The 23,065-nt window shown below is 41.8% G+C and overlaps 1 protein-coding gene across 1 annotated transcript in view; it reads right to left on the bottom strand.

The window, feature by feature from the left end:
- CTXN3 (cortexin 3) overlaps positions 1-23,065 on the bottom strand; it is a 62,003-nt gene that overhangs the window by 17,889 nt on the left and 21,049 nt on the right. The window lies entirely within an intron of this gene.

The raw sequence follows: 23,065 nt of genomic DNA, 5'->3' as shown, positions 1-23,065 counted from the left end.
AAATGCCAGCAGAGTGTGGTTCAGGGGACACTGTGACCCCACCCTCCTTCCTTTCTTGCCCTTTCCATGTGGCAAGAAAGTACTCTAGTTAGAAACAGCTGGCCCTGCGCAGGAGGCCCCTCGGACATTGTTTTAGCCTGTAGACTCAGCGAGGTGGAAGGGAACATGAGAGGGCCAGGCTGTCCTAGCTGCTCCGCCGGCTGCAACCATCCCGGAGAGATGAGGGCGCTCGCCTATTTTTAAAACTCTTCGGAGAAGTAGACTCCACACCCCTCTCTGACAACTTCTGTTTAAACGAACTCCTCCATTGCTTACTTAGTCTAAATAAGCACATTTTCCTTCCGTTCTACCCCGGCAGTGGTGGCTGAGCCTCCTGGCCAGCCCACCGCCACTGTTTTCCACTGCCTTACCACCCCTCCCCTTTACTGCTCCCCCGGAAGACAGCTGAATTGTGTCCTCAGCTCTGTAAAGAACCAGATTTCTCAAGGTCACCTGTGGTTTCTGATTGTCTCAAGCTAACAAACCCTTCAGCACTTATCTTCCCTGCTCTTTGTGGCAACACTGGACATGGCTGACACTCTTGTCGCAGAGCGGCCAGGTAAAAGGATGCACTGGGTAAGGTAGAATGGCAGGAACTGACATCTCAGCCCCTAGACCCCTCTCCCTTCGTGCCCCCGCCCCTACTCTCTGCCGCCTTCTCCCTTCATAGTCTCTTGTTTGCCTTCGGAGGCAAGAGCCAAGTGTAACTCACTTAATTACCAGCAAATGTGAAATTGAGGGTGGAAAACAGATAGGTTAGGTACAGGGGTCCCCAAACTTTTTACACAGGGGGCCAGTTCACTGTCCCTCAGACCATTGGAGGGCCGCCACATACAGTGCTCCTCTCACTGTCCACCAATGAAAGAGGTACCCCTTTCAGAAGTGTAGTAGGGGCCGGATAAATGGCCTCAGGGGGCTGCATGTGGCCCGCAGGCCATAGTTTGGGGATGCCTGGAGGATATACCTTAATGACTTCAGCTCTTCTAATTCATAAATAAGTGAAAGTCAGCTTATGCATATTATTTTTATTTTTCTATCATGTAATATAAAGTGTTTGTTTTTAGATCAAGATTAGTTCGATTTCCAATATCCCTTTGACTTTCCGGGTCTAAGTATATGTATCCACTCAGTTATCTTCCCAGGTCAGTGGACCCATGGGGGAACAGGTGCAAGGGAACAGTGGGAGAAGGTTTGATAATCACAACAAGCCTATAAATTAGAATTTATATTTAAGCATTATTAAAAGCAAGCAGGTTAAATTCCAGCTGTAAACTGGAAACTTGGTTTAATCGTTTCCTGAGAATGTATTTCTGTGCACATCACATCTATGTATATTGAATGCTCAATTAGTAGCTAATGAATCTGGAACAGAGAAGGATTCAAAATGAAAATGAGGAACAAACAATGCTGCCATTCAGTGGGAATATATTGGAAAGTAGGAAAAGTCCGATAGAACGTAAACCTTGTGAGGATTACAAATTGTCCTACAAAATCAACGAGTTTGTTCATTCCTTCCTTTGTAAGTCAAAAACCACAAAGGCTATAGGAAGGAAGTGTAGCCTGCACACAAGAAAGCCAATGTCTGGCCCTAAGAAGGAGCAACTTCTCAAAATGCCCCACAACAGTTCTATTTAGAAACAATATTTGCAAAATTTTACTATTGATTCTTATTGTTGTTTGGAAGGATAAGAACATCACTATGTATTATTCACTGTTTAAAGGAATTTTATGCTGAAGACTTAACAGCCTTGTGGATAAATTTATTATTTTTAAATGACTGGTAAAACAACAATTTTTTAAATGACTTTGAAATACATAATGCCTTTAAAGTGTCATGGAAAGTACCAATTAGAATTCCATACAAACGATCCCTCCAAATTTTTATGCTGTCTTTTTGGCACTGTTATTTCTGTTCAACAGTTGCATTTTAGAAGGGAAACTGTACTTCATGGACAGTTAGAGGATGAAGCCCCTTAGCACAACAGGGTGACTTAGAAAATGAAGTAGAGTTAACTCCTCCCATTTAAAATACATGCATCTTCTCTACCTCCTTTCCATCCTCCCCTTCCTACCTCCCATTAAAGCGGTAGTCAACCAAATGATCAGAATAAAAGCCCAGAATAATAAAGACAACACAGAGAACAAGAGGCAGGAAAGAACTCTGTCTACTTCTGGGAGAAGAAGGTAAATGGAGGAGTGCCGAACAGTGAAGCAGAGCTTAGAAGGCCTGCAGAGGGGGCGACAGCCACTAAGGGGATGACTGTCGGGTGCTAAAAATAGGAATAAATGAAAGGCCGGGGCAAATGAGTGACCCCACTGTCTTTCAAGGTTGTAGAAGTAACCAGTGGGCCAGGAAATCCTGATGTAACTGTTAGGAGAGTGGTGATGGTAAAGAGCTAAATGATCACTTACAATCGCTGGAAGAGAATAGAGAATATCAGCACTGATTAAATGGGCAAGAGATGAGGTCAATTTGTTAAATAAGAAAATAGCAAGGGAACTAAAAAGAGCAACTGTTAAAATGTCATTCTCCCTGGGGTTAGACCGGAGAGATGAGGGCAGTGCACAGAGTCACTACTTTCCATTAAAGTCTGTTCTAAGTATTTGATTGTTTAACCATGTGCATATTGTTTAACTATATGCAATTTCACTTTGTAAAAATTGTCAGTGTAGTATAAGCAAACTATTAAAAAGTAAAGAAAAAACTTGCTTGAAATCCAGGCAAAGAGTCTTTCATGAGGGCATCCTAGGTGCCAGCAGGAAGTGACTGGATGATTCTTTGAGGACAGGAGCTTCCTCCAATACCCAGAAGCCTACCTCAAGGGCTGTGGTCTTATTCTGCATATAAGTAAAGCTAGTCCTTCTTGGTCCTTCTCAAACATTTTATGTGCACTTAAAATGTGATTTCTTCTTTATTTTTAATTCAGTGAGGGGAAGGGAAGCAGAAAGACAGACTACCACATGCACCCCAATTGGGATCCACCGGGCAAGCCCACTAGGGGGTGATGCTTGGCCCATCTGGGGCATTGCACCGTTACTCAGCAACTGAAATCTTCTTAGTGCCTGAGACAGAGGCCATGGAGTCATCCTCAGCACCCACGGCCAACTCGCTCAAATTGAGCCATGGCTGCAAGAGGGGAAAAAAGAGAAAAAAAGAGAGCGAGAGAGAAACAAGAGTGGGAGGGGTAGAGAAGAAGATGGGTGCTTCTCCTGTGTGCCCTGACTGAGAATTGAACCCAGCTCATCCACACACTGGGCCAATGCTCTACCACTGAGCCAACCAGCCAGGGCATAATGTGACTTCTAACTGTATGAAGTATAATAAAATATAAACTATTGCCTTAGTTTTCCCATAATATGCAGACATCATCTGTTTTTTATGTTTTCTATTAATTCATTTTTATAGACAACCTTTATTTAATTATTTGTTCATTTATTTATGTGTATATATTTATACCCTATTAAATTTCAGAAATGTTTAAAGAAAGCTATGAACTAGCAGTAGCATAATATCACTTTTATTACATATTTAATATTCCCTTTGCTGATCTCAAAAAGGCTGGATATACTTGTTTTCAATATCTGAAGAATAAATTATTTTTAGAATGGTTGTTTAGCACTAGATATCATTTTAATATCTATAAAAAGCCCTATGTCTTTTTTTCTTTTTTTTTTTTGTATTTTTCTGAAGTTGGAAACAAGAAGGCAGTCAAATAGACTCCCGCATGCACCCGACCGGGATCCACCCAGCATGCCCACCAGGGGGCGATGCTCTGCCCATCTGGAGCATTGCTCTGTTGCAACCAGAGCCATTCTAGCACCTGAGGCAGAGGCCACAGAGCCATCCTCAGTGCCCCGGCCAACTTTGCTCCAATGGAGCCTTGGCTGCGGGAGGGGAAGAGAGAGACAGAGAGGACGGAGAGGGGGAGGGGTGGAGAAGCAGATAGGCGCTTCTCCTGTGTGCCCTTGCCAGGAATCGAACCCGGGACTCCTGCACGCCAGGCCGACGCTCTACCACTGAACCAACCAGCCAGGGCCAAGAGCCCTATGTCTTTTATAAAATTTATTTTGCAGCAATTATATATAAACATAATAACATATACTCAAATATGTTCAATGCAGAGGTAAAAATGCTGCATGGTAAATTAGTAGGGACTGAATACAGTTCAGGACCATTTTTCAAAGAGCTTGTGAAAGAGGCAACTCTTCAATTACAGTGCTCAAGAATCGCAGCTTCAAAATAACCCAGGCCAAAGCAGATATCAGCCCAGTCTCACTTGCATTTGCTTTCATTTCCTGAGAATGCCCTTCAGCATTACCATCAAAGAGGGCCATTGCCTTTGTTCTCACCACTTTTTTAATTCAAAAGTACACGTACAGTCAACTGAGAGAAATGAACATTTAGTGTTGCCAATAGTCCTGCAATTGTTGTTGCATATCCTGAATGTGATGAGGGGCTTGGGTCAAAAGCCAATATAATATTCAGTGGACTGTGAATTACTAATGTGTAAGCCAGGAAAAACTGTGTTTGCAAATGAGAAAACAATGAAGAAAAATCTCTCTATTGTTCCCTGAATGTGCCCACATTCCCAGGCCAAGTCAGAATGGCAGAATTGACCATTGGTCCTTACCAGTCACCCCTTCCTTGGGCCTGCCTTCGAGAACTAGCCTCTATGATCGGAGATGAGTTCTTGCTGGCTCCTGAGGCTCTGTCTTGACTTTCTTCTAGAGATGAAGTCTATTCTATTTCCTTGTATTCTTTTTTTCCAAAACATTCTCATTCTATAGTCCTATCACCTCAAAACCACAACTTTTCCTAAGTTATTGATTCTGTGAAATAATAAATTACCTTTCTCCCTTCAAGTAGTATTCATTCAAAGGCTACCTGGCTCAGGAAACTAAGCATGACAAAGAGCAACAATGAAAGCTAGTTTTGTAACTACAGTTAGCAACCATTCTTTTTATGTCTTCTTAATATCTATCACCACAAAAACAAGAGTGAAATGAGGAGAGGGAGGAGGCTAATTAGAATAACAGCACAATCACAATAATAAAACTCAACAACCTTCTACCTTTGATCTTCTTAGATTTCAAATTCTTTTATTTTTAAGATTTCATGTATTGATTTTAGGGAGAGGAGAGAGAGAAAGAGGAATAGGAACGAGAAGCATCAATTTGTAATAGTTGTTTCACGTGTGTGCCTTGCCCAGGCAAGCCCAGGGTTTTGAACCAGCAAACTCAGCATTCCAGGTCAATGCTTTATTCATTGCACCACTACAGCTCAAGCAGACTTTGAACTCTTAAAACAGCAAGAACTGGATCCCTTGGCGTGTTTTTTTAATTAATGGAAGTGTGTGTGTGTATGTGGTGTGTGTGTGTGTGTGTGTGTGTGTGTGTGTGTGTGTAGAGAGAGAAAGAGAATTTCTTCTGACTTTCTGATTGGGCTGTAACATACTTGAGAATAAAAGAGTCTGGGTCCCCTACTAATCTATTTTTCACTTGACTGGCTATGATATTTACCTAAAGACTTCTTTCTCTGTTACATTGAAGTCATATTTTATTCTTATTGTTTTCTCTTGCAACATCATTGTTGTACCTAGCCTGTCATAGTAAAATAAGTCTTATCAGGCATTACCATTAATTACTAGCTTCCAGCCAGGAATCTTCATTTGTATCAGTCCAGATAGGCTAAATAGATAATGCTGTGATTAAAAAGAATCTCAGTGGCAGAAAATAACAAAATTTTATTTCTCAGTATAGTTTCATTAAAATTCTGCTCTAATGTCATCATTATATTCATTCTAAGACCCACACAGAGAGGCCAGTCTCTACCAATTATGGAGATAGAGGGAAAAGAGAGCATGGAAAAGCATGTGCTAGCTCTTAAGCTCTTAACTACACAAAGCTGCTTAAATTGTATTGGACAGAGCAAATCTCATGGCCACATCTGAATTTAACAGGCTAAGGAGTATAATCCTTCTGAGGAAGGAATGTGGAACATTGTGAAACAATGACATAGTCTACCACTCCATTTGACTCAAGTTTTACCCTTTACATAGTGAATCCCTATAGACTATGCCACCACCATAATAACCTTTCCTGGGCATACACTGTGCCCCATCTTAGCATCCTCATGCTTCGTCTAGCCTCACTGCTATACCTCATCCCCCCCTCCACCGCTACTTCCCATCCCCCCCACTGCTACCTCCCATCCCCCCCACTGCAACCTCCCATCCCCCCATCGCTACCTCCCATCCCCCCACCAGTACCTCCCATCCAGCTCACCGCTACCTCCCAGCTCCCCACCACTACCTCCCATCCAGCCCTACCGCTACCTCCCATCCCCCCCACTGCTACCTCCCATCCCCCCACCAGTACCTCCCATCCAGCTCACCGCTACCTCCCATCCCCCCACCACTACCTCCCATCCAGCCCTACCGCTACCTCCCATCCCCCCCACTGCTACCTCCCATCCCCCCCACCACTACCTCCCATCCAGCCCTACCGCTACCTCCCATCCCCCCCACCGCTACCTCCTATCCCCCCCACCGCTCATCCAGCTCACCACTACCTCCCATCCAGCCCTACCGCTACCTCCCATCCAGCCCCACCGCTACCTCCCATCCCCCCCACCGCTCATCCAGCTCACCACTACCTCCCATCCAGCCCTACCGCTACCTCCCATCCCCCCCACCGCTACCTCCCATCCCCCCACCGCTACCTCCCATCCAGTTCTTGCCCCAGTTCCACCTGATCTTGGTTTAATCTCCTGCTTTAACCACTTAGTCTTTTTTGGCTTCTAGTCTCAACTTAGATTTTGATGCCTTGGTTCATTTGGATTCTTTAACCTCAGATCTCTGGGTCAGGGCCCTCTTCTGGATTATGTCTTGTCTCCTTTCTAGTTTAGGACAGTAAGACAGGCTATTTAGCATGTTGCCCTTCGGACACAGTCCCAGACTCTGGACCTTTCATAATGGGCAGAGTCACAGCTGACACTTTCAGATCCACTCCCACACCTTGGCCCTTGACCTAATGGGTCAGGTATCACTCCCACTACTTCACAGGAGCCATACCATCCCAGGATACACAATATTGTTATCCCAATTTTATAACTACAACAGAAAGGTTTGGGGAGGTGAAGTCATTTGCTAAGGAGCACAAAGATCACACTTAACATATCTGTGCCCACGCTCACTCTTCTGCAAGGCCTATGATGAATGAATGAGGCAGTGTCTCAGGAGAAGTGGGCCTGACAGGAGCCTCTGGAAAAACAGTGACATTCACTTCTTCATGGGCAGGGAAGGTAGATTTGGACACAAAAGAGACTGCATCAAATCTGGAGTGTGAGCATTGTATTGCCCCCCTGGTCCGCAGAAAGGTACGGTTCCACCTGACCAAGAGCATGGCCTGGGCAGGGCTGAGAAGTGGGGGGAGGTGGGGAAGTGGACCTGCACAATAAGGCACCCAACCAATTCTTGGGTTTGAGAGCCTTAGAGAAAAGTCAATGTAGGCACCCCTTTTTCATAATCCTGACCTACTTACGACATTTCAAAAATAATAGTTTGTATTGATCAGAGATGATTTTTTTTTTGTCTTTCTTGTTCTCTTATGCCGTCTTTTATTGTTTTAGTGTTCTTCCCCCCAATTGGACAGTGCTTTGAAATCCTTCCTGTAACCACCATGACCTTGGGCAACCCCTTTCCTAGATGCATGCAGAGTAAGAATTTTAGAAGAGCTGCCACTATTCTAATCAGGTAGAAGTGCTCATTTAGATTACTGGAGACTTCACAAGGCGTAAACATTGTGCAGTGGTTTTTCTCGTTTGCTGTGCTCTAAGAGGATTATAAGTCTGGTGCCCTCCTGAGCACAGAGGCAAGAGCTCCTCAGAGCAGCCAAAACCCAAAACAAACCAACAACAAAGCAAAACACACTCACACACCTAAAGTCAGCATTGGTGATAGGGACTAGCTTTCATCTTCTTGCACGGATTTAAGAGTTTTTAGGTTATTGTGGGTCTTGAAGTGACCACTGTGTGGTAAGACCACTACTGAGCAGCTGAGTCCCATTGGTCCTTGGCTACCTGCTCCCACCTCTTACCTTGAGGCAGTTGAATTTGCTCTTGAGTTAACACATTGCATTAGAGGTGGCTCCAAACTGAGTATAGCACCAGGTCAAGGGTTCGTTGGAGGAATAGATTATCTAATTTATAAGCCCACAACAATCATTACAACTTGATTTAAAGAAAAATTTCTATCAATATTTTTCATGTTTATCTTTTATGGTATAAAATCTTTTCTGACAACTGTGTTCTAAATAGCTCAGAACCGCAGGAGAGCTCTGTGCTCCATCTCAGCGATGTTTTACTCTAAGAGGTATCAATAAATAAGGCACTCAATGCTTTGCTACTTTAATAATATTGAGTTCCTTTATTTCAGGGAGGATATTGTTATTTATAATTTCAGGCTATAAGTTATAAGCAAAATGCAAACAAGCTGCAGTGTGGAGAAAAGCTTACATAATTTTGGACATGATCATTCATTCAAAGCTGTGAAATCGACTACTGAGAAAAGAAGATTGATAATTACCTGAAGATTCCTGAACCCTCTGCATTGTGACCTATGGGAAGCCAAGTAATGCAAAGACCCTGGGGATCCTCATTCTGACAGCAGCTGTGGGACAAAGTCACCCTACACAGGCTAGCTCTTGGTTCTCACTTTCCCCGGCTAGTAAATTAAGGAGGTTACTAGACCTGAAATTCTATGATTCTACCTCTATCATATGCCCACAAGAGAAAAATTTCCACTGTCTTCCCTTGCTTGAATAAGCTTACCAGAACACTCACTATCCCCATTAGGATAATTAGAGGGTAATGCAAGCCCTTCAAGTCCTTCACCGTCCGCAGGTAAAATGGTCCCACCAGCACTTCATGAAGAAAATTAGAAGGAAATTTTCATCTGAGGATAGGAGAGATCTCCTGAGTTTTCTTATTTGTTTTTCAGAAATATATTTTGCAATATTGCCTTATGGCAGGGGTCGGGAACCTATGGCTCGCGAGCCAGATGTGGCTCTTCTGATGGCTGCATCTGGCTCGCAGACAAATCTTTAATAAAAATAATAATAACATTAAGAATATAAAACATTCTCATGTATTACAATCCATTCATTTCCTACCACTCGTGTTCATGGTTGCGGGTGGCTGGAGCCAATCACAGCTGCCCTCTGGGACAACACCAAATTTTTATTGGATAATGCGTAACATACACAGGTCGTTGTATGGCTCTCACGGAATTACATTTTAAAATATGTGGCGTTCGTGGCTCTCTCAGCCAAAAAGGTTCCCGATCCCTGCCTTATGGAATGCGTCTCTCAAAGATTGAAGCGATAGGGCTAACTCTTCATCACTATTTGCCTCGAGTCTTCACCCGCAGAGTCAGAAGCCAGCTGTGAGCTCTGAGCCTAGTCTCTGAAGCATGACGAGAACTGGTGAAGCATCCTTTCCTTGGTAGGAATTGCTCCCCAGTTTTAACATGGATGCTTGTCACTCTCCGGAGGCAGGAGAGAATCGGGTCTGCTGTGGGTGGGGCACAAGAACAGCTTCCATACACAATCCTACCTTTCAAACAGAACTGTCATCTACCCGGAAGTAGCTCCACAAACCCATTTGAGTATCAAAGTAGTTCAATGTTGCTTTTAAATCAATCATTGGAAATTATACTGTTATTCTAAAATACTTGAGCTTTTTTCTTACTGATAAATGATGGTGAAGAAAAAAATCCATTCTATAAACCTATTTTCATAAACACAAAGAAAACCAATTCAAATCCATCAGGATTTGAGTAATTGGTTCAATTCAAACTTAGTGGCTGTTAATAGCACCGGCTATACTGTATTCCTTTGAAAGGTTAGTGTTTATAAAATGAAAATAAATTCAATAGATTTCAAGAGGAAGCATAGTCTGTGAATACCTAAATAAATGTCATTTTAGAGAGTAATTAAAAATCATGGTGCTTAAACTGTTAGTATTTCCGATGGAAAGTTTCTTGTGATGCTTTGCTAGATGAATTTTTTGCCATTAGGTTTTAAAACAATAGACTACCGTAAGTAGCTATCTTCAAGCATCTTTACCATTTTGGAATCTGGTCAATTAAATAATGTAATGTAATTTCAAAATTATTTCTATTGTTAGCAATGGTAATTTGGCTTCTCCAGTTTGCTGAACCATCTCTTTATGACCTCCAGAAACCACTGTGGTCCATCCCTCAATCAGCTTGGCCCTGTCCCCTGATAGATATATGAATTTACCAGAAATTCCAACTGCCCTTTTGTTGTCCCACCTGGCTGCCTGACCTCACCCTTACTTACTGGATAATCGCCCCTGAGGCAGAGAGTTCCAGGAAGCTGGTCAACCTGCCCCAAGAAGGAGCATTCCAGAAAGCTGAAATCGTAAAACCGTAAAAGGGAACATACCAGAACTTTTGACTGAGTACCCCCTCAGGCTCTCCAAAACCCTATAAAATTTGCCTCTAGTCTATAACCGGTGCCCTTCTAATGGAGAAGTGCCTCAGCAGGTCTTTCTCCTCTAATAAAGCCTGAACATCTGGTGTTCGAGTGCCGTCTCATTCTTACATCCCCAAATTACTTTCAATGGGATACACGATCAGCAAAGGCTTAATATTAACAGCTCGAGCACAGCTTGCCGGCTTGGGCATGGGGTCACTGGCTTGAGCATGGGATCATAGACGTGACCCCATGGTTGCTAGCTTGAGCCCAAAGGTTACTGGTTTGAAGCCCAAGGTCACTGGCAAGGGATCACTCACTCTGCTGTAGCCCCCGGGTCAAGGCACATATGAGAAAGCAATCAGTGAACAACTAAGGAACTAAAGTGCCACAATGAAGAATTGATGCTTCTCATCTCTTTCCCTTCCTATCTGTTTGCCTCTCTCTCTCTCTTAAAAAATAATAAATAAATAACATAACATAGCATAACATAAATAAAACTTTGCTTAAAATTAAACCAATAGATTATGCACATGTAAAAAGGAACAAGAACTAATGGGAGGTCAAGGGTTCATAGTTACCATCAATATAACACATAAAGCAGTTCAAGTAATTGCATTGTTCTTCTCTCAATTTCTCAATGCCTGCATTCTTGCATAGGTAACATGGGGATAATAACAATACTTACCTATTTCCTAGGGTTTTTGTAAACATTAAGAGGATTAAATTTATATAAAACAGTTTAGAATAGTTCCTGGCATATAAAAGTATATGTAATTATAAAAGTGTAAGCATTATATAATGATAATTATTACTTTTATATTTTTTCTTTTGATTGCACCAATGACAATAATGCACCTTGCCTTGGTAAAGTACATTATAATTTTTCATTTCACCATACATCTAACAAATTTAAATGCAAATATAATTTTAAAACCAACTGCCTATGTTTAAGTTGGAATTAAACCCCTAAAGAAATATTGAGCTTTATTCTGGATCATGAATGTATATGTCCTAGTTTTTATTGAATTTTCACTATGTGCCAAACACCTTTAATGTGCTTTACATATGATCATTTATTTAGTCCTTACAAATTAGGTATTGTTATGCTGACTCTGCTGCTGAGACACAGACCTGTTACATGACTTGCCCAATGTCACACAGGCCAAGAGTGATGAATGAGGGATTTAGTCGGGCAGCTGGCCCCTGGAGGCCACTTGATTAACCTCTGCACTGCTTCCTGATAATGATGCAAAACTCTTCATTTCAATTCCTGCGCTAACAGCTACTGTTGTGCAACAACGGACACATTGGTATTAAGTAATGGGCCTCTGTAACTCCACAGAATAACCCAAGTTAAGAATAAGGGGCACAATTTTGTTTAATGAACAAAATATTACAGAATATACAGTATGCTCTGTCTCTGTAATTGTATTTTAACCTCCAGGAGGAGCCTTATTTCCTCCAGAAAGTCCAGTATAGATAAAGGCATTAGAAGACCCTCCATAAATATTTGTACTTATGTGACACATTCCCATCTGATTGTGAACATCACTGAATTCAGTTTAAATGAGGTTCTGCTTCTGATTTAGGACTGGTTTCTCCTGCCAGTGCCTCCTCCCTGTGCCATTCATCTGGCCAAGTCAGCACTGAGTTACCTGGCGGTCTCCACCTGGGAAGGCTTTGTCTTCATTCTCCATAGAGCCATCTGCCTCTATCTTGCTTTAAAAGAAAGTTACCTTACATGGGAAAGTCCTGGGTTCAATTCCCAGTCAGGGCACACAGGAGAGATGACCATCTGCCTCTCCCCTCCCCCCCCTTCTCTCTCTTTCTTCCTCTCCCACAGCCATGGCTCAATTGGTTCAACCGCATCAGTCCTGGGTGCTGAGAATGGCTCTGTGGAGCCTCTGCATCAGGTGCTAAAAATAGCTCAGTTGCCACCATGACCCTAGATGGGGGTTGCCAGGTAGATCCCGGTTGGGGCACATGTCTTTTTCTATATCTCCCCTACTCTCACTTGAAAGAAAGAAAAAAAAGGGAGAAGAAAGAAAGAAAGAAAGAAGAAAGAAAGAAAGAAAGAAAGAAAGAAAGAAAGAAAGAAAGAAAGAAAGAAAGAAAGAAAGAAAGAGGGAGAAAAAGGGAGGGAGGGAGGGAGAGATGGAGGGAGGGAGGGAGGAAGGAAAGAAGGAAGGAAGGAAGGAAGGAAGGAAGGAAGGAAGGAAGGAAGGAAGGAAGGAAGGAAGGAAGGAAAGAAAGAAAGAAAGAAAGAAGGAAAGAAGGGGAAAAAAAGTTATCTTTCAGCGCTTGAGGCATATAGGGCTTTCCACACAATGGTGATTTAAGAGTTGAAGTTGTCCGTTGTAGGGTTCCAAGATCTTCCAAGGACCCCTGAGTTGGGTAACACAGGGAAAATCATGGGTCTTAGGACGATTTCTTCGTGGGAATGCAGTGTGCTAAGTTAATATATTTAAACTACTTCTAACAGAGACAGCTAAATCTAGACATGTAGATTTCATTATATTCTACAATAAGAAGGAGGCTGTGATATCGTAAAAGTGCCCCAAATTTCTACTCCGTGGTACCAATTCCAATTTTGCCACTTCTGAAACTCTATGAACTTGAGTAATTCACTGACTTTTCTGAGCCTCAGTTTTGTCAGATGTAAAATGAGAAGAGGTGTGCTGACTCTCCCCCCCCCCCCCCACTGTCCTATACATGAGTGTGTTCTTACTTTTCACTTAATTCCAGGGAACGCTTTAATAGCTGAGTACTCCTTTTAAAAGTTACACTGTGTAAAAAGAATAAGAAGATTTAGGATCATCATTCTTGAAAGCTAGCTTTTTCTTTGCTCTCTCTCCCCCATTTTCTCCTCTATTTGAGATATTAACCAGTAGACAGGGCACTCAGAAACTTTACAAAGGAATGGAGCATTGAAAATGTCCATCAAAAAGCATGTCCGCAACTAAAGGATGATTAGGGCTTGTGAACTGAGGACAACTTGCAATGAGACTAAGCACTGTAAGTCTCCTCAGCCTCAAAGGCAAGGCATCACTGAACCCAGAACGGCTAGGGCGGCAGCGGGGAGACTGAGAACTTGGGTGTCAGTTCTGTGGGAGCGTCTTGGGGAAGCCTTTCCTTTCTGCCCTGATTCTTTCACACGTGAGGCTCTAGGCCCAGGCTCCTCTTCAGCCACAAACTTGCCCAGGATCTAGGGATAATGAAAAATACCCCTCTAATTCTATTAACAATTCACATTTATTTATTGAAATTTAAGAGATTTTAGATCTAAAGCAAATTTCCCCTTTCCTATGGATTCAGTTTTCAGATTAAGGTTCATTCGTTGTGGGAAGTGCCATTTCCTTCGGATTGCATTAGTTGTGATAGTAATACTATTGATGAAAAAAAAAACAAACCCAAAAATGTGAGCTGTCATCAAAATATTAAGTACTAATAATTGTGGGAATGTAACTGCCCCAGGCAGCAGCTCACTTCCCCTCAGAGCAGTGCTTCACATCTGTGCGGTAGAGCTTCCTGTTTTATATTCTTATTCAGGGGTCAGCAAACTTTCCATAAATGACCAGAGAGAAAATATTTTCAATTTTGCAGGCCAGGCGATCTCGATATTCACTACTCAACTCTCTTGTAGCCTATAAGCAGCCAAAGATAATGCATAAACAAAGGAGCATGTCTGTGTTCCAATAACACTTATAATCACTAAAATTTGAATCTTATATAATTTTTAATGTGACGCTCTTGGGCAAATGAGTTTTGTAAAATCTGTATATTTGGGGTTTGCTCACTTTTATTGTAAAAATGGCCACTGCCCATATGAATGACGCTGCCCAGGTGAGGCTGCTAATTACCTCTCTGCTTGGGAAGGGGCTTTGTTATGCTAATGTGTGCTGGAGGAGGGGTTTTACACCAAAAGGTTTTAAGAAGAAAGGAGAAGAAGAAGGAGGCCATGTTTTTGCAGAGTGAGAGCAGGAAGGAAGAGTGCTGAAGGGAAAGAAGCCAAGATGGAGGGGAAGGAGAGAGAAGCCAGTTTGTGCAGGGAGTAAGAAGCCATGTTGGCAGATGGAGAACCAGAGGTGACTTAGACTGGTGGGGGGGCCTTTGATTCTAGAAGAAAACCGGAAAAGATTCTCCTGGTTGTGGAACTGGAGAATGTGTGAGTGGGTTTTGGTGCCCCGTGTGTTTGTTTTTACTCACCAGCCAGTTGTGAGGCTAGAATAAAGGAATGGCCCCATTTCTCGGCTCTGCTGTTTCTTTACCATCTGTCTGAATCTATAATAATGTGAACCTGCACCTCAATGGCCATGATGGCCACGACTACTAGCCTTACAGTCACAAAATATTATTATTTGATTCCCATACCCCCAACCATTAAAAATGTAAAACCACCTAGAATTCACAAGCCCTACAAAAGGAGGTAGTGAACCAAATACGACTCATAGGCCATAGGTCCCCTACCCCTGTTCTAATTCATTTATAATCACTTTGAGGGCAACACCCATATTTTCTTCATCTAAATGAATGATAATCAGATGCTTCTAATATCAGCCATGACTATAAATAAATGCTCAGAATCACAAGAATTTGCAAACCAGTACAAGGAAGGAGAATGGAAGGGAAGATAAATAACAGAACTGTCACATCCTTAAGAGTTGCTGAAATTGGACTGTACTATCCGTGAAAACACTTCTTGATAAGTTATTTGGAAACATTTCTTTTATTTTTCACTTTTGAAATTCGGGTCACAGTTGAGCATAGATTTCTCAGCAGTGCTTCAAGAGGCTGCTGGGGCCTTGCTGTGATTAGCATCAGAACTGAGAAGATGGGCTATGAGCCATGATTGTTAATGGAAGCAATGGCTCTGTCCTGTTATCATTCTGCATGGCAGGCGGAGACAAAGCATATCCAAATGAGAAGGAGATCTCAACTTGTTTATGCATTTTGATTTTAGCCTTACTGTTGATGAGCATTTTCAGAATAGTTCAAATAAGGTTAGATCTTTCTGAACCTAGGAGAAGCCTTGAGACGAACAGATGTCTTCAGAGTTGCATGGTGCTTTTAGGTTTCAACTGGACATCTTCAACCCCACCAAAATCTGCTGATAACTTGTGGTGTGAGTGTATGTGGTACCCTGGGGAGAAATGGGTTCAGTGCCAGCTCAGAAGGTTTCCTACTTCTTACTGTCCTGATGACTATGGGCACATTCTTTCCAAATGAATAGCAAGATCCTTAGGCGAGCTAATGCAAGGCATCTGAACAAATCATTTTATTTTGAGACCTACATCCTTTAAAACTAAACCACACTATTGCAGCTAAAATTTGTTAATACAAACGAGTGCCTGTCTCCACATCTCAGAGCCACTAAGTCATAAGCAATGCCAAAGAGACAGGAACTGCAGGCTGCTTTCATTCCAGGAGGAACGATTCTTAGAGTTCCCGGTGTCTGACCAGTGGCCGCGGCCGGTGTGGCCAGGCAGGTTCACACTGGATTCAGGCAGACGGTAAAGAAACAGTGGAGCCAAAAAATGGTGGGCCATTCCATTTATTAAAGTCTCGCACCAGTGGACGAACAAACACACAGAGAAGACCACCTCCCCCTCATTCAGGGCTTGCAAAGCTCTGACACATTCTCCAGTTCCTCCTGAAATCAAAGGTCCCAACCAGCCTCAGTGGAGCTCCCAAAGCCCTTAGCTCTGGTTCCACATCTGCACTCCTTTTTTTTTGTTTTTTTTTCCTGAAGCTGGAAACGGGGAGGCAGTCAGACAGACTCCCGCATGTGCCCGACCGGGATCCACCCGGCACGCCCACCAGGGGGCGATGCTCTGCCCATGGGGGGGGGGTGTCGCTCTGTCCAGACCAGAGCCACTCTAGCGCCTGGGGCAGAGTCCAAGGAGCCATCCCCAGCACCCCGGTCATCTTTTTGCTCCAATGGAGCCTCGGCTGCGGGAGGGGAAGAGAGAGACAGAGAGGAAGGAGGGGGGGGTGGAGAAGCAGATGGGCGCTTCTCCTGTGTGCCCTGGCCGGGAATCGAACCCAGGACCCCTGCACACCAGGCCGATGCTCTACCACTGAACCAACCCGCCAAAGCCTGCACTCCTTCTTTTATCTCTTCAAAACAAGGCTGGGGCATCAAAAATCCCTTCTCCAGCAAACATTAGCAGAACAATGGCCCCTCCCAGGCAGAAAGGTAATTTGCAATTTGCAATCTGCCACCCTGAGGGCAAACACCACAGCCTTTCACAGACTATACATACACATGGCGCTGCCCAATGCAAACTATAAGAGAGCAAACTTAAACATTTGTTAAAACTTATTTGCCCATGTCCCAGAAAAGCCCAAGCTCTACAGTGATCAAGTGTCTCTGATTCAACTTCCCTGTGCAGTGGGACACTCCTGCTTATCAGCAGGGCTGGAAGCCTCTTTGAGACTACTCTTGAGGCGGCTATGAGGATTCTACTTATCAGTGCCAACACCATATTGCTACTGGAGGAAAGACACAACCGACACACAAGTTAGTTGCAAGAATCACACAGGCAGTTTATTACTTACAAATCCTTTTGGCTGCCTGGGTACAGCTTATGGGGCCCTGTCGGTGTGCTCCTCTCAGCTGTCTTTGGTCAGAGCGGCGTGGAGACTGTCTGTGTTCAACATTGGAGTCTGAGCGACTACTGCAGCAGGGGCCCCTCAGAAGTTTTGATGAGTATGTAAAAATTGTGTGAGTTTTAGTGCTCCCTCTGCATTGGTGATTAACAAAAGCATAGGAGTACTACAGGAAAGGCAAAATATAAAGCTGACACATAAAAAGCCAATCAAAAAGCTTGGTGCTAGAACATTCTTCTAGCCTAGAAATGGAATTTAAATAAAACAATAAATTTGGTAGGTGTTGGGCAGATAAAATGTATTATGCTCACTTTGTTAAAGATGGTGCCACTGCCCACGTGGAGGCCGTTGCCCAGGTGATATTAATGTGTGTCTCTGTGGATCATTGCAGCCTGGGGCTTGGTTTTGGGATTAAGCCTTTCCCACCCTTTTTGATGTGGGGTGGTACAATCCAATCATGCTTCAGAGAAGTGACTCTACTAGGGACTTCCCTATTTTGTATATTGGATTAGAGGTTGTGAAGCTACAATATAAAATGGGGGCAGAACAGAGTTTGCGCTCTTGGTTCCTGAGATTATCATTAGAAGAGAGAGCAGAGAAAGGCCACGTGGAGGAGGCCAGGAGAAGCAGCCAAGATGGCGGAGTGCTGAGTGAGATGCCAGTTTGTGTAGAGTTTGTATTTGGGATAAGGAAGGAGATGGGGAACAGAGGTGAATAAGTCTGGTGAGCTAGAAACCTTTGATTCTAGGATACTCGGATAAGTCAGTGACTTTGTGAGCACTGAATGTGACTGGGTTTTGGAGCCCAGTGTGTGTTTTTACTTGCCCGCCAGGTGCAAGCTAGAATTAAAGACTATGGCCCACCAGTTTGTGGCTCCGTTGTTTCTTTACCGACTGTCCAAATCCAATGCGAACCTGCATGGGCCGGGCTGCTCTGATGGTGGCCCTGGCCATGGCTCCTGGCTTTACAGTAGGTTTGATGTCACTCAGGAGCAATCAATTTTGTACCTGTAGCTTTTGTTTGGTACAATATGAGCTCATTTTCTACCATCTCAGTATGCCAGTTCTTTCACCTTCCCTAAGCCAAGCACTTCTGTTTCCTCTCTTGAAACAAACAGCTCCTTCAACAGCGTACATTACCTAAAACCTTGCTTACTACCTCTGAAAAAATGGGAGGGTCTCTCCCCAAATCTGTCTGCTATAAATCTGTATCCCCATGATTCTTAGTTTATTCACTGGAGTAAGTAAATGTCTACTAGAGTAGATCTATTATATCACCCTTTTAATGATATAATGTAAATACTTATCAACTGAACTGTTAAGTGCTTAATATGTCTATCTGCATACAAATTTTATGTCTTAGACTGGAATTTAGGCTACTACAGGCACTGAATTTAAATATTTTGTGTCCCAGAGTTATCCCTAGACATTGTATTCAGGGCTGACCCTTTGTGTTGTCGCTTCACTGGCTGATGTTTAGAAGAGCCTTTCATAGTATATATGTACCAAAGCTTTTTAATCTACTCGTCCTCTGACAAACACTTGGGCTGTTTCCAGATCTTCGCTATTGTGAACAATGCTGCCATAAACATGGGGGTGCATTTCTCCTTTTGGAACAGTTCTATGGTGTTCTTAGGGTATATTCCTAAAAGTAGGATAGCTGGGTCAAAAGGCAGTTCGATTTTCAACTTTTTGAGGAATCTCCATACTGTTTTTCACAGTGGCTGCACCAGTCTGCATTCCCACCAGCAGTGCAGGAGGGTTCCCTTGGAATACTATTCAGCCATAAGAGATGATGACATTGGATCATTTACAATAACATGGATGGACCTTGATAACATTATACAGAGTGAAATAAGTAAATCAGAAAAAACTAAGAACTATATAAATCCATACATAGATGGGACATAAAAATGAGACTCAGAGACATAGACAAGAATGTGATGGTAACGAGGGGGGGGGAGGATGAGGAGGAGGATGGAGAGAGGGAGGTGGGGGGAGGGGAGGGGCACAAAAAAAACAGATAGAAGGTGACGGAAGACAATTTGACGTTGGGTGAGGGGTATGCAACATAATCAAATGTCAAAATAATCTGGAGATGTTTCTCTGAACATATGTACCCTGATTTATCAATGTCACTGCATTAAAATTAATAAAAAAAAAAAAAAAAGCCTTCCATATTTTCCTGCATCAAAACTTACCAATTTACATCCTCTTGGTCAGAACTGTGCTCTCAACTGGCTGTCACTAGCAAAGAGTTGTGATAAGTACAATGACATTAATGAATATTCATGTCTTAATATATCACTTTCTCTGGAATACTGTACTTTAATCAGGATTAAATTGACGAGAATCAGAATGTCAAGAATAAATCTATATCAGAGATGAAGTTGTAGGTCAAAAAAGGAGATTGTTTTAAGCCTAAGAGCTTTCTCAAGGTTCCTATATAAGAAGTTAGGCATCTCACCTACCCATGCCAAAGCCAGCCTAAATAGCCCAGCCCAGAGAAGTACTTACTACACAATTTTGATAGTAATGACTATACACACAGATTGTGAATGAAAAATATTCATGGCAAATATTATACATGACAAAATTTTTAAGATTATGATTGTAAAGACTCTTAAAACATAATAATTATAAATAATGAGAAATCTCTAAACTATATGGAATTTATTTAAATACAACTATAATAATCTGACCTTCATATGGGCCATATACACTATCTTATGACCATAATCAATTTACAAATTTTAAGCCACTATATTTCTAATATCAACATCTAATTAAAAATTTTTTTCTTATATAAGTGGCTCAAACTTAATAAGGTTATTAGTTGCAATGAGAAAGGAAAAACATTATTTGCATTTCATGTAGTTCAAATTTCAGCCAGGTTTAGTTAATAGTTTTCATGTGGTCTCTGATGAAGGCATAAGCAAATATTTTTTTAAATATGTGCTACAGCTAAAGACAAAACAATGGGCAATGACCATATTAGGGAAAAGTAGTTAGACATTTCATAAATCAGTGCCCAATCTCCCAATCTGTATTCCTGTGATTAAAAGGGCAAACAATTTTCAGGTTAAGCAAAACCATTTCCCTTTATTAAAGGTATAAATATTTGAGAATATTAACTAAACTTGAGTCACTGCTATTAAATTCCTATGAACATTCAAAGTTTTAATGAAGGCAAAAATATGTAAACAATTTTGTTAAATAAACAAATGAGTAACAATGAGCATAAACATATAAATGGATCCTAGTCATAAATGTGTTCAGTTTTTCCCTTGCTAAAAATAACAATAAGAATTCCTTTTTAGGTTTGTCTTATTTTCCCCATGGCATAAACAAACAGGGTGGGGCAAAAGTAGGTTTACAACTGTGAGTACGCAAAACAGAGTTTATTCTTGTATTATTATTTATTAATTACTTCATTTTCCATACAAACAACTGTGAACCTACCTTTGCCCTACCCTGTATATTTAGGTAGAGCTAAGCTTTCAGGAAGAATTTAGAAATGTCTTTAGAAAAAGTAACATCATTACCACAAACGTATTTCATAAATATCCAAATTATTTAAAAAGGATAGCTCCTCACATTTTAAATTCTATTCACTGACTTTTCTGATTAGAGAACCTTTCTGCCAGAATTCACTACATGTTGCTTACAATGTGTCATTTACTTTTACAGGTGCATTTAGAGGACAATATTTTAGTAATCACTTTAAAGCTGAAGCTACTAATATTGGAAGGGCATATAAGTCTGTCTGTTTGTCTGTCTCTGGTAAGAAGGCAAAAAAAAAAAAAAATCTGAGCCTCCTGCATGGCATGGCAGCACAATGCTGCAGTCTGCTGGAAAAAGCTGCTTTGTGCTTAATTTTGTTTTGTTTTAATTTATTGGGGTGACATTGGTTAGCAAAATTATATAGGTTTCAATAGTACAATTCTATAATACATGGTCTATTGCAGTGATTTTTCAACCATTTTACACTTGGAGACTGGTGAAAAGAGAATTATTTCAGGGACCGCTAAGGCAGAAATCACCCTGAGCATAAGCAAATTCAATTAAGATCATTGAGTCTATGATCTTCATACAACATCAGGGTTGTTAACTTTTGTGGACAGGCACAGAATTTCTGGTGGGCCAGTCCACAGACCAGCGGTTGAAAAACACTGATATAGAACACTAATGATTTATTTTGTCATGTCAGGATAGCAAAATTAATATTTTTAAAAACCCTATTATTTCTGAAGAGTTTAGATTTCATTAGGAAGGCAAGGGGAAACTCTCTCATCACAGGGCATCGTGTAGGCCTGCCATTCTCCATGATTTTGATTTTTAAGAGGCCCCATTAAGGCTGGAGGATAACGTAAACAGTGTACCTTTTCTCCTCCCTTGTGTAAAATCTGGCAAGAAAACCTCAAAGCCTGAGGTGCTGGGGTATGGAACGGAGTTTAGGTTAGAAGATGAGGCTACAGCTTAAGGGGAAATTTTCCACTGCAGCCAACTGGCAGCAGGCTTGCAAGGTGATGTTACTCAGGGTCTCGATGCACTTTTATCTCTTTGTCTTCATTGGCACACACGTGAGTACAGAAACCCACAAGATGCACTCATGATTGAACCGGCCCGCAGGTCTTTGGAGGACTCTGAAGGCCTGAGGAGAGGTGGCGCTGAAAGGGGCCACAGGGGGCCCAGGATATAGTGTCCCAGTCATCACAGCTTTCATCAGAAACAGTTCCGGGGTGAAGGGCACACTTGCTCATGTATGAGTGGGAAGTGGGGATACAATAGCCCTTCAGTTATAGATTACACAGCACGGCCCTGGGGAAGTGAAAAGATTATTCACAGGAGTCTCACAAAAGCTTTCTTTGAGACTAATCGTATTCCAAGAACATATGTCACCTAAATATCTTGAATAATGGTGAAAATGTTAGAATGGATAGCCTTATTTACTTTGTGTGAGTGTATAATATAGATGTATATATATAGAATCTCAGAAAATTTTAAACACATATAGAGATACAAATAAAAATGTAAACATTCAAATAACAGAAATATGGTACATATATATAGCAATATGTAAATTTATATGACATATAGAATATGTACATGTATATCCTGGTTATTCAAATCATCTTAAAGTTGATGGGGATATTCAGCTTCCATCATCAGTCCCTTTTTATCCCTGGCTAATCTAAGCATCTCAACTAAAGGGCAACCAGGAACTCAAAATGTTCTCAACCATCTTACATATTCTGGGAGTTTCAAATTAGATTCACAATTTGCATTCCAAAATACAGCATTTCATCAATTCATCCTTTACAATCCAATCTGAAGTGGTACTACTAACAACAACAGAGACACATATTAAGCGGGGATACTCTGCTCCCCGGTACGTACACACAGCTACACACAGCTTAGTGAGATGCTGAAGTGCCTTTGCACCCTGGGAAAGAACACACCTGCCCCTCTCAAGCCCACCATGAACACTGCTCAATTTCAGGGGAAGAGGCAGAGGAAAGAGATGGAGAAAACCCTGGATTTGACTGACTATCTACCCAAGAATCTAAGAATGAATCTACTAGTGAGACAGATTACCTAGAACCAATTAGGTAAAAACGTTCTGCTATTAGGCAGAATGAGAAACCACTCCATTCTGAGTTCAGACTTTAACAATAAAGTTGCATTTATTTTGTACACCTCAGGTTTATGATAATGTTACATAACCAACTGGGTGATTTATTTATTTATTTATTTATTTATTTATTTATTTATTTATTTATTTAATAGAGACAGAGAGAGTCAGAGAGAGGGATAGATAGGGACAGACAGACAGGAACGGAAAGAGATGAGAAGCATCAATCATCAGTTTTTCATTGCGACACCTTAGTTGTTCATTGATTGCTTTCTCATATGTG

This window comes from Saccopteryx bilineata, chromosome 4 (assembly GCF_036850765.1).
Source record: "Saccopteryx bilineata isolate mSacBil1 chromosome 4, mSacBil1_pri_phased_curated, whole genome shotgun sequence".
NCBI classification, from domain to species: Eukaryota; Metazoa; Chordata; class Mammalia; order Chiroptera; family Emballonuridae; genus Saccopteryx; species Saccopteryx bilineata.
The sequence above is the reverse complement of the archived record's forward strand: the minus strand, read 5'-3'. Positions and strand labels throughout refer to the sequence as shown.